Here is a 13,641-nt window from a genome sequence, read left to right as displayed (position 1 = left end):
TATACATTACAATTATTACAATTTTATATTGTTGGTTTTTTGGGGTGAGGGGTCTTTTGATAGATCAAACTGCAAATAATGGAGAAGAAATTATGTTTGCCTTCAGCATCAGCAACCTAAATGTCCTGGAGGGAGCCCCAAAAGCAGAACAGCACTGCCAAGGCCAAGGCCCTGTGTGTCTTGGGCTGTGCCCGTGTCCCCAGAGCAGGTCCCAATAAGGGGACGTTTTGAGAGGAGCCTTATGAAGCCGCCTTTCACGGGCAGCACAGAGCACGCTTGTTCCCAGGCCAAGCCTCCTCCATCCCTGCCCCTGCTGCGGGATGCTGGGCTGCCCAGAGCCCGCAGAGCCCGCGGCAGAGGAGGAGCAGAGGTGGCAGAGGGGATTTACGGCTGCCTGCGAGGCAGGAGAGCAGCGGGAGGAGCCGGGCAGGGCTCTGGGGAGGGGAGGCATCGAGGCAGGGCTGAGCCGGCTGACGCCAGCCCCGCTCTGCGGGCTGAGACCCTTCCAAGGCGCCAGCCCAGGCACAGATGTTCCCATTGTGCATCTTGGGAGCCTTCTCGGAAAACTCCAGCAGCTCCGTTCCTCAAGCTGCCTTTTTAGCTCCAGCTTTTGGGGTTTTTTCCTCTTTTTTTTTTTTAATAATATATATAAGTTTGGAAGGGAGCCTTCTCCCTGCTGTATTCCTTTGCCTCATGCCAAGCCCTGCAGTGTTTTAAAAGCTCCCTCTCTGTAGCCATGATATTTTCTGAAAAATCCTTTCCTTAGGATTTTTTCTCCTGAGAAGCTGAGAGGCCTCAAGAACAAAATATAAACAATGGTTATTTGCTGCTGTGGAATGCAACAGGTGGATCTGTGGTTGGTCTCATAGAGTTGTTTCTAATTAATGGCCAATCACAGTCAGCTGGCTTGGACTGTCTCTCTGAGACAGACACTTTTGTTATCATTCTTTCTTTTTCTATTCTTAGCCAGCCTTCTGATGAAATCCTTTCTTCTATTCTTTTAGTATAGTTTTAATATAATATATATAATAAAATAATAAATCAAGCCTTCTGAAACATGGAGTCAAATCCCCGTCTCTTCCCTCATCCTCAGACCCCTGTGAACACGGTCACACCTCTCCACTTCATGGCGCCCCCACCTGAACCATTGTCACCATCCCGGGGTTGGCCCTGTTGGACTCCAGCACAAAGCAACCTCTGCCAGCCACAGCCTGTTAGCAGAGCAGTGGCAAGAGTGGCCTCTGCCCTGGGGATCCTACAAACTGCTTCTGCTCTGGTGCTCCCATGCCTGAAATACACATGACCCCATCCCTGGCTCAGTTTTCCTATCACCGGCTGGGGGTCTATGCACAAATCACAAACGGGACGGGGCTGCTGTGGGACGTGCCTGGAGCTGCTTTATTTTCCAGCATCAGTCTCATTACATGGTTATGACAATGGGAAGATGCCACCAGCTCACATCTCAGGCAGCAGACTAAGAACTTGATGTCACAACTTACTTTATAAGTTTCTTGACCAATCACACAAAGCAAAAGCACATTGACAGTAGTTCTATCCAACCACTATAATCACAGGTACCTTTGGTTAAACAATGCTTGCTTATTTCGAATACAATACCTGCTTGTAAGCTTTAAAACACAATGCACAGAGCTCCATTATTAAGCTTCAAACTTCTTAATATCTTGCTAGATAAACTTTCTGTAGCTTAGGGAGTTATCCTAGACAAGCATTAATACACAGACCATTGTTCTATTTGTCCTTGCTTTTCTACAATTTAAATAATTTTTCTGTTGACCTATCTCATGGCTGCTGCTTAGCTCTAGTCACAGTTCTATGCCTCTGAGCCCTGCTTTTTGCAGCTTTCCCAAAACCTTGTAATTTTGTAGATTCCCACATTTTCCCACCACCAAAACAAGCAGCATCACAGTAGGGACAGAAGAGCTTTGCAAACCACTTTGAGGTTCTCAATTACAGGGTTTTTTCCCCCTACCCCTCCTTCCTATGGGCAGCAGCAGCTAGGCTGGGACAAGAAATGAGATGTGCAAGGAAGATGTTAGATTGGCCTTCTGATGCAGTGGGAGAGGCAGTTTTGAAGTCTCAAGCTGAGAACGGAGCTGGAAGTTTGTGGAAGCATTTGGAGAAGAGTCAGCCTTTCAGGGCAGGATGGGGGCGAGGTCGTCAGAGCTGCAAGGTGCCTGCCCCTGCCTCGAGCTACATCTTTATGGCATGCTTGGCTCTTGCAGGTGGAGGGACTGGCCAGCTAGATGTGAGGAGGGAGAGTTACAAAGCCCTGCTTTGTGATCTGCTTTGCCCCTCCCTCTCACCCTGGCCTTGCTTAGAGGTCATTCGGGCCAAGCCACAGACCACTGTGGATTCCCCCCAGCTCAAGCTCCCGATAGCCTCTTGGTACAAACACAACAAGAGGGCAAGGACAAAGCCCTGCAGCTCTCTCAAATCCTCACCCTGGCCTGAATCCTCTCTCAAGCACAGCATCCGTAATGTCAGTGTTAGATCCAGGTGTAATTTAGTTAGGAAGGGGAGCTTAGAAGAGGGGAAATTACCCCATCCCTGCTTGCCCGCCTTAGCAGCTTATGGATAAGAGGGTAATAAACGAGAATCAGCTTACAAAGGGAAAAACAGCACTGCTTAGAGCCAGAGAGCAACTGAAAGGGCAGGTTTGTAACAGGAAAGATGTTTACAGCCCACCAGGAGCAAGGAAAGCCGTGGCTGTTAAGGGGAGCGGAAGCAGAGGGCATCTGTCTTTCAAAGCAATCAAGAAAGGGAATCTGAAAAGCAAACACAGTTCTCTGAGACATTAAAGGAAAAGGCAGCAGCTGGTGGAAGTCACCCTCAGATCAGAAGGACACCCAGGGCAGGGATCACGTCAGGAGGCACAGCAGGGGCAGGGTGTTGGGAAACTCCATGCTGAGGGTTTGACATCCTGCTCCTGAGTGTGCCTGGGTGTGCCTTGGTGTGCCCGGGTGTGCCCGGCTGTGTCTGACCGTGCCCGGCTGTGTCTGGCTGTGCCCGGTGTGCCCCTCCCGCCCCTCCCGCCCGCTGTTCTCTCTCCGCACCCATCCCCGAGTGCGGCACAGCTCCCGCTGCTGTCTCTGCTCTCGCCGCTCCCTCCCTGCTCGCCCCCATGGCCGCTGCCCCGCAGGTGCCCCAGCCCAGCGCACAGCACGGGGAGCCTTTGCTCGCTCTGTGCTCCCGCCGGCTCTCTCTCTCTCTATCTCTCTCTCTCTCTCCCCTCATGGCCGTGACGGGACGGGCGGGCAGCGGGGCCGAGCCATGCGGGAGGGAGGCGGGGCCGCCGAGGGCCTCAGCAGCGACCGGGCCGCGGCAGCAGCCAGGGCACGGCCCGGGACGGTGCGGAGGGGTGGGCGGGGAGAGGAAAGGGAGCCCGGGGGTGTGAGAGGGTGTGACAGTGTGCCCGAGTGTGTGAGAGTGTGCCCGAGTGTGCCCAAGTGTGTAAGAGTGTCCCCCAGTGTGTGAGAGTGTGTCTGGGTGTGCACAAGTGTGCACGGGTGTGCCCGGGTGTGCACAAATGTGCAAGGGTGTGCGAGAGTGTGCAAGGGTGTGCCCAGGTGTGCCTGAGTGTGCCCAGGTGTGCACCCATATCTCCCTGATATAGGAGATCGGCTCTCCCATATCAGCTTCCTTCTCCAAGGCCCCTGGACCTGTGAGCCAGCATGGCCCCCACTCTGTTGGTGGCAGGGTGGCCCCAGCACGGTGCTGGTCTCACACTGATTTGTCTCCCAAGCTCCTAAAAACAGAGCAGAACTGTGGGTAACTCCCAGCCAGGCCCTGCAGCCAAGCCTGACCCCAAAGCCACGAGCACAACCCAGAGCAGCATCTGCTATCCCCCAACACAAAAACTTGGGTTTTACAGAAGCTCTTCCACAGCCTCTGAGTGGCATTTAAATCACCCCAAGTGTAACCTCCACCTTCCACTGCCATCCCCGAGGTCCCTGTGCCTGCCAGGAGCCCTGGCCCATCCCCACTGTCTGTGCACCCCAGGCAGAGCACGGGCACAGGAGGTGCCAGCAGCTCCAGGCTGCCTTGCCAAACAGGGACTTGCTTCAGCAAGGCAGGGAGAGCCCCCACACCTTTGAGTTACCAGATCTGAGAAACTGAGAAGCACCTGTAGGATTAAGGAGCAGAGCAGAAGCTTTGAGAACACCTTCAGCCCTGAAAAGATGAATAGGAGCCATCTCCCTTCCTCTGACACCTACACCCCTTTTGAAGTCCTGGCTCATATGCTAAAAAGCTAATAGTTATAAAGAAAAACAGAGAGAGAGAGAGAGAGGAAAGGATCTTCCAGCAAAGACAGTGTGCACGCACATCCTACTGCTGTTCATTAAAAGTAGCTAATAATCTCATTTTTTTCCCACTCAGATAAAGCACTGTGTGTAAGTAGATAAGAGGCTTACATACCCAGGAGGCTCAATTAATGTTCTTAGTTCACACAGCCTCAGGTAGGCAGCATTGCTGACCCCCAGCTGCAGCTGCTAAGTGTTTAAAAACTACCTTTCTTTTAAGTTCTTAGAATCCAAAAGGTTTTTATTTTTAGTTATTCCTATTACCCTCCTCGTCTCCTTCAGGACAATGTTCCCTGGCTCTACAGGTTCTGCTCTATACCAGCAGCTTGACAAAAATTCTCTTCCCTTCCCTGTCACCTAAATCCTCACACAAAAGGAAGGGGCACTGATGAGGCTGTTCCTACAGAGCCCTGGTGCTGGGATGAGATGAGGGCTCAGGGTGAGGGATGCTCTGCCCTCCTGTGTCCTCTGTTCTGTGGGAAGCTGGAGCTGCCTCGAGTGCTGTTTTAAGTGAACATGGCACAGAACATCTGCTTTTTTTTCCCCAGTTGTACCCTGACCCACCTTCCAGATGTTGGTTCCCTTCTGGCATCATTGGTGAGCACATGTCAGGGTGACTTTCAGATGCTTTCAATTCACAGCTTCACGCTCCCCCCAGCACCCACCTCATAGCTAATGTGTCTCACAGGAGGGTGAAGCTGAAATAAACTCTGTGTTTCATTCCAAGGTGAGGTACATGCCGTCCCAGTGCTCCTGGTTTCATCCTGCATGGATAAATTGGTGCCTGTTTCTGCAGCCAGCACACACCCTTGCCCTCCTGCCCTGCTCCTCTCTGCCAGCTCAGCCTTCCCCTGGGACTGTCAAAGACAATAAGGGAGAGCTCTGCTGGCCATCATGGCAGGGAGGCTTCAGCAGCATCTGCACTCAATGGGCTTGAGAAGATTTAAGTGCTCTCTTTGCCACTGAAAGGCCCATTTAATTCACTTTCACCCTCTCTTCCCCCTCCCCCAGACCTCCCTGGCATCCAGGACACAGGGACTTTTATTACACCACTGAAAATCCCAAAGAGGACTGATCTAAATTCTCTTTGCCTGTTCCACCCCTTAGAGAAATATCTCCTGTGATGGCCACCAAGCTTCCGTGCCTGCTGTCACACACAGGTGTCTGCAGCCCCAGGACAGTCTGCCAGGGGGTCTCAGCCAGCACCCGCCTTGGGCTCACATGGCCCCAAGTGCAAAATTTAAAGCTTGGCTTTAGGGAGGTCTCTGAGAAATGCTGTGTTATCAGCCAGGGACAAAGATTGTCTCTTCCTCCTTGGTCCCCTCCAGGGTTTCAGAGGGACCTGGAGGTGCTGGCAGGGTGGCAGCAAGATGGGCAGGAGGCTGCAGCTGGCCCTGGGACGGGACCAGCCTGCCCTTGGCCTTTCCACCTCCATTCTCCCTGTGCTGAGCTCTCAGCTTCCTTCCTGCCAGCCCTCAGCCCTGAGCACCTGTGGCAGGCCACAGCTGCTTGATGGAGCAGCTGAAATTCCAGAAATGTCTGAAATTCATTCCATTTCCTCAGCTTGTGCTGGGGCTGCTGAAACCCACTCCACTCCAGATTTGTCCTGCTGGATATGAGCTCTCCTCAGCCTTGCTCAGGCAGGAAGCTGGGCTGAGGTTATGCTTAGTGGGGGACAGCAAACTTCAGGAACGAGAGCAATCCCAGGCTTGGCATGCATGTGCTTACCTGTGGCTCAGCCCAGCAAGGTTGCTGTGTCCTTGGGGCCAATCCCTGCCTGGTGTAACAGCCCAGGGCTGTCAGGACCCAGGACATCCCTCTGGCTGTCCTGAGCAGCCCAGACCCCTGCCAGGGGGCTCAGACACCCTGGCACAGAGCCCAAAAATGCCTGTGGTTTTGATTATGACCCGTGGAGCAAGTTACCAACCTTAGATGAAGATCAGCAAGCCACTACAGTTAAGTAGAATGATAGTGAATTTATCACAGGGTGAAAAAGTAGATTTTGGGATTTTTAGAATGGGGATTCAGGGAGGCAAGATGGAGGGATCTGGGTGTGTCCAGCCTTTCTCCTTCTTCTCCTTCTTGGCCTCCATCTTCTGCTGGGATGGTGGACTTTTGGATTGCTTTAGAGTAGAAGCTCACTGTCTAACGTAGGTGATAGGTATTGGAAAGTTATGGTAAACATTGTACATGTAGTTTTTAGTATAAAGACATAACACCACCCCAGGGGCAGGCAGTGCCTGGAACTGTCCTGCTGGACGGACCTCAGCAGGGCAGGAGAAAGAATTTTATAGGTAAGATACAATAAACAACCTTGAGACCGAGAAATGAAGAGCCCTGACTCCTTCTTCAACCGCTGAGCTGGGAAAAGAGACTTTCTAACCTATCTTGGGGTCACTCTGAGCAGCTAGAGACTCCGACACAGGGCAGCAGGAACACGGGTGGGAAGCTGGGGATGCTTTTGCTGACAAAGCAGCAGCTGTAGCTCAGCATCCCCTGACCTGCCAGGTGTGGGTGTCTGAGTTTGGCTGGCTGAAGGCTGGATCCCCAGTGGGGCAGAGAGCTGCACAATGTGCTGGCTGTTAGGTGCTCAATGCAGGCCTCTCTGGACCCACCTCATTAAAACAAACGGGGAATCCAAAGATTTCTATTAGGAGATACATGAGCAGGGAAAGGCACATCTGCCTCTTTTTGGTGAGCTCCCCATCCCAGAGTGGCTTCTCTCTCTCTCCACTGCCCTTTACCAGGAGGGTTTTTGGGTTAATCCTGCATCCTATGCCTGCCTTCAAAGTCCAGTACCCCTCCAGCCCTCTGATGACAGATGCCTGATGTGAGTGTGACAGTGACTCTGCACTGCTCTATTCACAGCTGCTGCAGTGGAGGAGAGCACCTGCAGGGAGAGATGCTGCTGCCTTCAGCCCTGTTCTCAGCCCTTGGGTTACACCAAGATTGAGAAGACGACTGTGGCAAAACTCCAGCTGAGCTTGAAGGCCTCCAGTTTCTTCTTAGGAAAACTTGCTGAAAGAATAGCGATAAAAACAGTATTTCTAAAAGAAAATCAAATGCCAAGCAAGAAGAGTATTTTCTCCTAAAGATGAGCCAATAATGAGAAAATCCTGAGTCAATAAACTGCAAGAGAAATGCTAAGCTGTGAGAATTCAGGTGGGGCTGCCTCCTAACTAGCCTGTTACCATGCAAATGCAGCACATCTGGATTTTCTTTTGTTGCTCTGACATTTCTTTTCCAAAAGCCATAAATGCCCAACATGGCTTTTATTTTTTTCCCCTCCAAGACAGTCCAGCCTTTCCCAGTGCTCAGTCCTCTGGCAGTTCTGCTTTCCTACTGTAAGCAGGTGTGGTGCCAGCCACTGCTGGGCTCTGGAGAGATTGTCATTTGTCCCAGGGAAGGTGTGACAGGTGAATCCGATCTGTATAAGAAAATCTGAACCTGGCACAGCAATGCCAACATGCCCCAGAACAAGCCTTGCAGCTCTGATGGGGAGGGGGGTCAGTATGGCACATCTTCTGACCTCCACTGTGTGGGAAAGGCAAAGATGTGAGTTAGGCAGGGTGGAATGAGGTTTTCTGTCTCGAACTGCAGGCTTTGAAGGTCAAGGATTCTTCCATGAAGTCCCTGCCAGGGCTTACCCAAAGGCTCCTGTCACTCAGCTCTGCCATGGAGGTTGCAGACAGGGCACTTTCCACCCAATAGGCTCCTGCAGGATGAGTCAGGCTGTGAATGTGGGCAGAGCTTGAGAACACCCTGGCACACCCACAGTTTGGAGAGTGTTGGCCAATATCTTCCCTTCACTCAATCAAAATGGGCAGAAACCTGTCAGCCTGTGGGCTGCTGAAGTCTTTTGCCTTTTTGCTTGCCCATTGCTTGAGAAGAAAGCACAGATTCCTGCACAGTGGGTGTTTATTCAAAATGAGTTGTTGAACTCCTTCCCTCCCCAGGCTGGGGACTGCAGGACCTCTGTGGTGACAAAGCTGCATTGCTTGCTCTGATGGGACACAATGCAGGCCTCATTTCCTTCAAGGTCAAATTTCTTTCTCAATCCCTCACTCCAAACACCCTCTCCAATATCTGCTTTAGAAAAATCACCCTTTCCATGTCCAGTCTGCCAGTAATTGCTCTTACTGGAATCTCTCATAGTTCAAGAGCTGTCAAAAGAAGAAAAATTGCCCAAATAATCTTATTCCCTTAGTTTACCACAGTCTGACTGCTCCATCCAGAATGTGTCTGCAGTAAGGCAGAGATGGAGTCACCATAATAATTTCTATAATGGCACAGCTGAAGGTCTTTAAGGGCACAGTGGTTATGGGCAGGAAAACCTGCAGCTAGCAACCAGGTCCAGTTTATGCAAACACAACCTGACTCACAAAAGCCATAGTCAGAGGAAGAGTTGAGAACTCCTTCTGTCATCCCAGGGCTCTTTCCAGCTTTCACTGGGCTGGCCAAGCTTTGGGATGAGCCATAGCCTGGGCTGTAGTCTGACCCAGCAATTCAAGGCCCTCTGTCCCTTCCCCAGGCTAGCCTGAGCTTGTCTGCACAGCACAGACTCCTCTCACCACCCAGCAACTGCAGGGCAGCACACAGGGCTGGAACCTGGGCACTGGAACCTGTCACTGCTGCTGGGAGAGCAGCAAGAGAGCCCTGGAGGGTTGCTCTTCAAGCAGCATTTTCCCAGCCTCAGTACAGATGGAGAGGATGTTTCTGTTCCCAGGCCTGTCCCATCATGTCAGGCTGGGGAAAGCTGGGCTGTTCCTGACCTTCCCTGGGCACAGTCCCTCAAGCCCACACCTCACCTGTTCACACTGTCTGCAGCAACAACTATCTCAGTGCTCTGGCCATTCAGAAACAGCTGTCTGATCAGCTTTTTAAAGAAATAAACTCCAGAAGGTGCTGGAAAGAGGACCCTGAGCTGCCTTTAGAGCACAGCACGTGCTGATGTTCTCTGAGCAGCACCCCTGCCTTGAGACCCTGGGCAGCACATCCAGCACTGGTTAGGTGATGGATGATATGTGCAGGATATGTGCTTGTCTCCTGGGCAGCCTATTCTTCTTGCCCAAGATCAAGTACAATCTCCTCCTGGTCCTCTCTTTTGTTAGGTTTTTTGGGGGTTTTTGTTGGGTTTTTTTTGGGGGGGAGGATGGTCCCGGGGGAAGCAGAGGAAAAGCCAGATGAGCTTGTTCAGTTCTCATGGCAGAGATGTGACTACCTGCAGCCTGTGCCTGCAGAAGGGAGGATCCTGCTGGGCTCCCTTCCTCCAGAGATCCCTTTTGCTTTGATTATTATCCTTGCAGCCAGGCACACTGACCTGACAGGACCTTGTTCCTGTCTCTTGTGCACATCCCTCTCTCTTCCCTTCCTCTGGGGCCAGAGCTCTTGGCTGGAGGGTCAGGGTAGGTTCTGCCCCATGGAAGTCTGGGGCTGGGATATTTGGGTAAGTATTTAATGTACACGAGTTTCAGAGCCATGATCTAGGCAGGAGAGCAGCAGGGGTTTGATATCAAAATCACCCACCTCTGCTTTTGTCCTGCTGCTTCACTGCCCAGGCCAGGCAGCCAGGAGAGGGATGAAGTGCTGCCCTGTGTGTGTGTGCAGCTGTCAGAAGCTGCTGGCTGGTCACAGAGGTGTTTCTGCTGGTGAACTCTGTGAGCAGGGGTAAGAGGTGACGCTGGAGGCAGCATTGCACCCAGGGCTGAGCCACCCATGACTTGGCAGGGTCTCTGCTGTTTCCCTGTGTGCTGCATCATTGCAGAGACTCCCTGATCATGAGTGAGGGGACAGCTACCAGGACTCTAAAAGCCACCACTGCCATCTTTCTCCCCATCCTGGCTCCAGCCTCCTCAGGTAACCATGGAAGCCACAAAGCGCTGCCAAAATTCGCACCTTGTAAGAACTTCAGAGTGGAAACTCCAAATCTGTGCAATTTCCACACTTCCAGTGGCAACCTCTCCATCCTTCCCCACACCCCCATCCAGTACTTTGTTCTGCAGATCCACAGGCTGGGCAGGCCCCCTCATTTCAGCATCCATGCCCTGCAGCTGTGTGCTCTGCCTGCCCCAGCCCTCAATGGAGTCATTGATAGCAAACCCTGGTTTGCTTTGGCCTCTGGTTCAGCTCCTGAAAGAGAGACACCAGCATTTTCCCAAGGAACATCTAGGAATTAAGCATTTCAGGAGGGACACACAGCCCCAGGCCTAGAAGTGCAGCAGGACCCAGAGGATTTGACTTCATCTCCTCCCTGTTTCTCCTCAGAGCTCCTCAGGGATGAGGAGCCATTCCTTTCCCAAAGCAGGCATCACTTTCTCAACACTGTGGGTACAGAGACCTCACAGCTACTGGTCTCCAGCCCAGGCTCTCCACCATTTGTTGGCCAGCTCAGGAGCTGGTCTAATTTAGGGACTATCTGCATGTGTTGTGGGATGCCCCCAAGTCCCCTCCTTCCTGCCCCTGAAGCGCCCTGGTGTAAAGGCACGTCCAGCTGGTGCTTTTGGCTTTATGCTAATGGAAAGGTTTCCTTCACAGGGCATTTTTTTTTTCCCTCCAAGTCACAACTGAAGTCCAGTCCTCAACTTAGCTAGGACAGAGCAAAGGTCTCTGTATATGACTTGTGGGTTCTGGCTGGCAAATATTAACATCATATATGGTTGTTGACTTTCCAGGTTTACAAATGTACAAGTCACACACTTTGTAGACCAGCTGGTGGGAGATGTTTTCTTTAAGCTCTTTGAGAGCACCAGTGAAGAACAGTGAACTTTTCTTATCCCCAGGCTACATACTTACTTTATCCTTAAATGTTCTTTGTAACTATTCACAAATTAACTCTTTAAGAGGAGGAAAGGCCAACAGATTATAGATAGCAAGGGCTACCAGCAGAAATAGAGCAGCACAGGTGAGAGCCTTTTTTATTGCTGCAGGGTGATGTAGAGAATTTAACAAGCTGCATGTTGCAAGGTGAAAATTACACAGACCAACATTTTGATGAGTTAGGTAAGGATTTATACATCCATATTATATATGTATAAAAGCACACACACACAGAGAAAATGAGTTTAGCTAATGGTTGAGCCTGGCATTTACATTGCCCTTGTCATATAAAGAGCCAAGTGTGTTTTACCATGCTACATGAGAGCAGTTTTCCCTCGCCACTGAAAAATGGGGGGAGTTGTTTCAGTTTTTAATGGCAGCAACTCGAAAGAGAAAGCAAAGTGTCCAAGCAGAGCTGCTGGCTGGGTTGGTGAGGCAGCTTTATTGGAGGCTGCTAGTGCAGAGTTAGTGTCCTTCTTCCAGCAGGCACCAGGGGAAACTTGAAAGGTGTTCATGCCATGTATCTACAGTGTGTTAGAGTCCAGCCATCCCAATCCTGGCAATGCCCCACTTTGCTTTGTTCTTACACAATCAGCAAAACTCCCCTGGATTTTACTCCACGTTGTGCCATTCCTGATGAAGGATGTTGATGGATGGAGTTTTGGAGCTGGATGTTCAGCCTAAGCTGTCGTTACCTTGGCACCCCATTGTGCACCACCACACATGGACCAGGGTTCTCCTAACCCTGGGGGTTACTCCTCCATCCCAGGGAGCAACTTTCCATCAGCTGGAGAACCCATGTGGTGCCCACAGAATGAGAACATCCTATTGGTTCTGCCTTCATCCTTACTGTTGCCCTCTTCTCAATTCTGACACTTGCTCTTTTTTTCCCCCCCTTGGTTCCCCTTCCCTCCCTGTCTCTTCTCCCCATGCCTGCTCCAATCCATCTCTTCTTGCTTGCCTGCCTGTATTTTATAAAATGAAAGGGCTATACAAACAGAATCCCGTGAGTGCCAGGCTAAATTCCTAAAACAAGCTTTCTCTTCCGGGAGGAGACCCAAACACATTCCCTCATTGATTGGGCCGCTAACTGATACTCAGCCTGCCCCCCTCCTCCTCTAGTTTAGATAGGTTTTCTTTTTTTATTAAATGTCTCTAAAAAGACCAACAGATTGCCCGTGAATGACCACACAGTGGAATCCTACAAAGCTCCCATTCATGGCCAAGAAACTTGTACAATCCCAGTGGTGCAACAGAAAGACAGCTCTTTGTAAACCTACCTGAGTTAAAAGGTCAATGGCCATAAACTCCCCCTCCCTGCTTTCCTGCAGGGTTTGGGGTTTTAATAGGAATCAGTGCTTTTTTGCTATCACAGGGAATAGGTCTTTTGAAGGCTGGGGGAAGGGTTAGGGCTGTATCATGCTGAGATGTGCCCCAGCACCCCTCCACTGCTGTCCCCTTTATCCAGGAAGGGATGGCTGGATGGCTGGATGGATGGATGGATGGATGGATGGATGGATGGATGGATGGATGGATGGATGGATGCATGGATTAAACCTGGCTTGATTTGATTTTTGCTGCTGGGTTTGGAAAGCAGGAAAGTGCTTTAGATTGAACATGATCTGAAGCTGGAAGAAGCTCCTGTAGGTGATGACCATGGACATGGTCTCTGAGAGAAGACAGGAAATGGAGTTATATGATGAGGAGTCCTAAAATCAGGCCAAATGTTTTGACCAAGAACAGGCAACGTTTGACAGTATCAAAAGTACTTCCAGAATCCTTTCCTCTCAATCATCTGACCATGGAAAAGCTGTTCTGGGTGCCTGAGACCCCTTTTAGCCTTCTCTTGCTTTGTTGTAATATACAGAAAACACAGATGTCTCTGCACTTTCATGTGCACTAACAAGAGGCCATGAAAGAATGCCTGCAAAACAAAACAAAAAAAAAACCAGAAAGAAAACAAGTCATCATGGACAGAACATCCAGGTGTGTGACACTGATCTGTCTCTCCACAATGGCAAAGCTGTGATAGAATTAGGTGCTTCCAAGAGATCCTCATGGAGGGGCAGGTATAGCAGGTTAGCTTTGCTACATCTCTGTGTAGGCAAACTCTGCCTTCTCTGAGCAGATTCCTCAGTCAGCAGGTTAAGAAGAGCCTATGAACATTGCTCATTAAAACCTGGGGTGGATTGCCAAGGATGAAAGCCTGTGAGTACTCTCTGCTCTGCTAAGTCAGAACCAGTGAGACCCATTAGCAGAAAACACTCAAAGGTTTGTCCAAGAAGGAACATTTGCCACCCTCTTTAGGAATTGGTCTGGTTACTTTTATATCTCTGATAGCTGTAAAAAATGTAGGTGATTCTTAAAATGTTAAGTAATTTTTACAGAAATTATAAAATCCCTTTCCTAAACATCTCTGAGGAGAGAGAGTCCTCCACTACAATAAACAGCTCATGGGACCATAAATAAGAGGACTTGCAGGTGAAGTGTTTATGATTGTAGC

This window comes from Molothrus aeneus, chromosome 13, assembly GCF_037042795.1.
Source record: "Molothrus aeneus isolate 106 chromosome 13, BPBGC_Maene_1.0, whole genome shotgun sequence".
NCBI lineage: Eukaryota > Metazoa > Chordata > Aves > Passeriformes > Icteridae > Molothrus > Molothrus aeneus.
Note: the sequence above shows the minus strand (reverse complement) of the source record.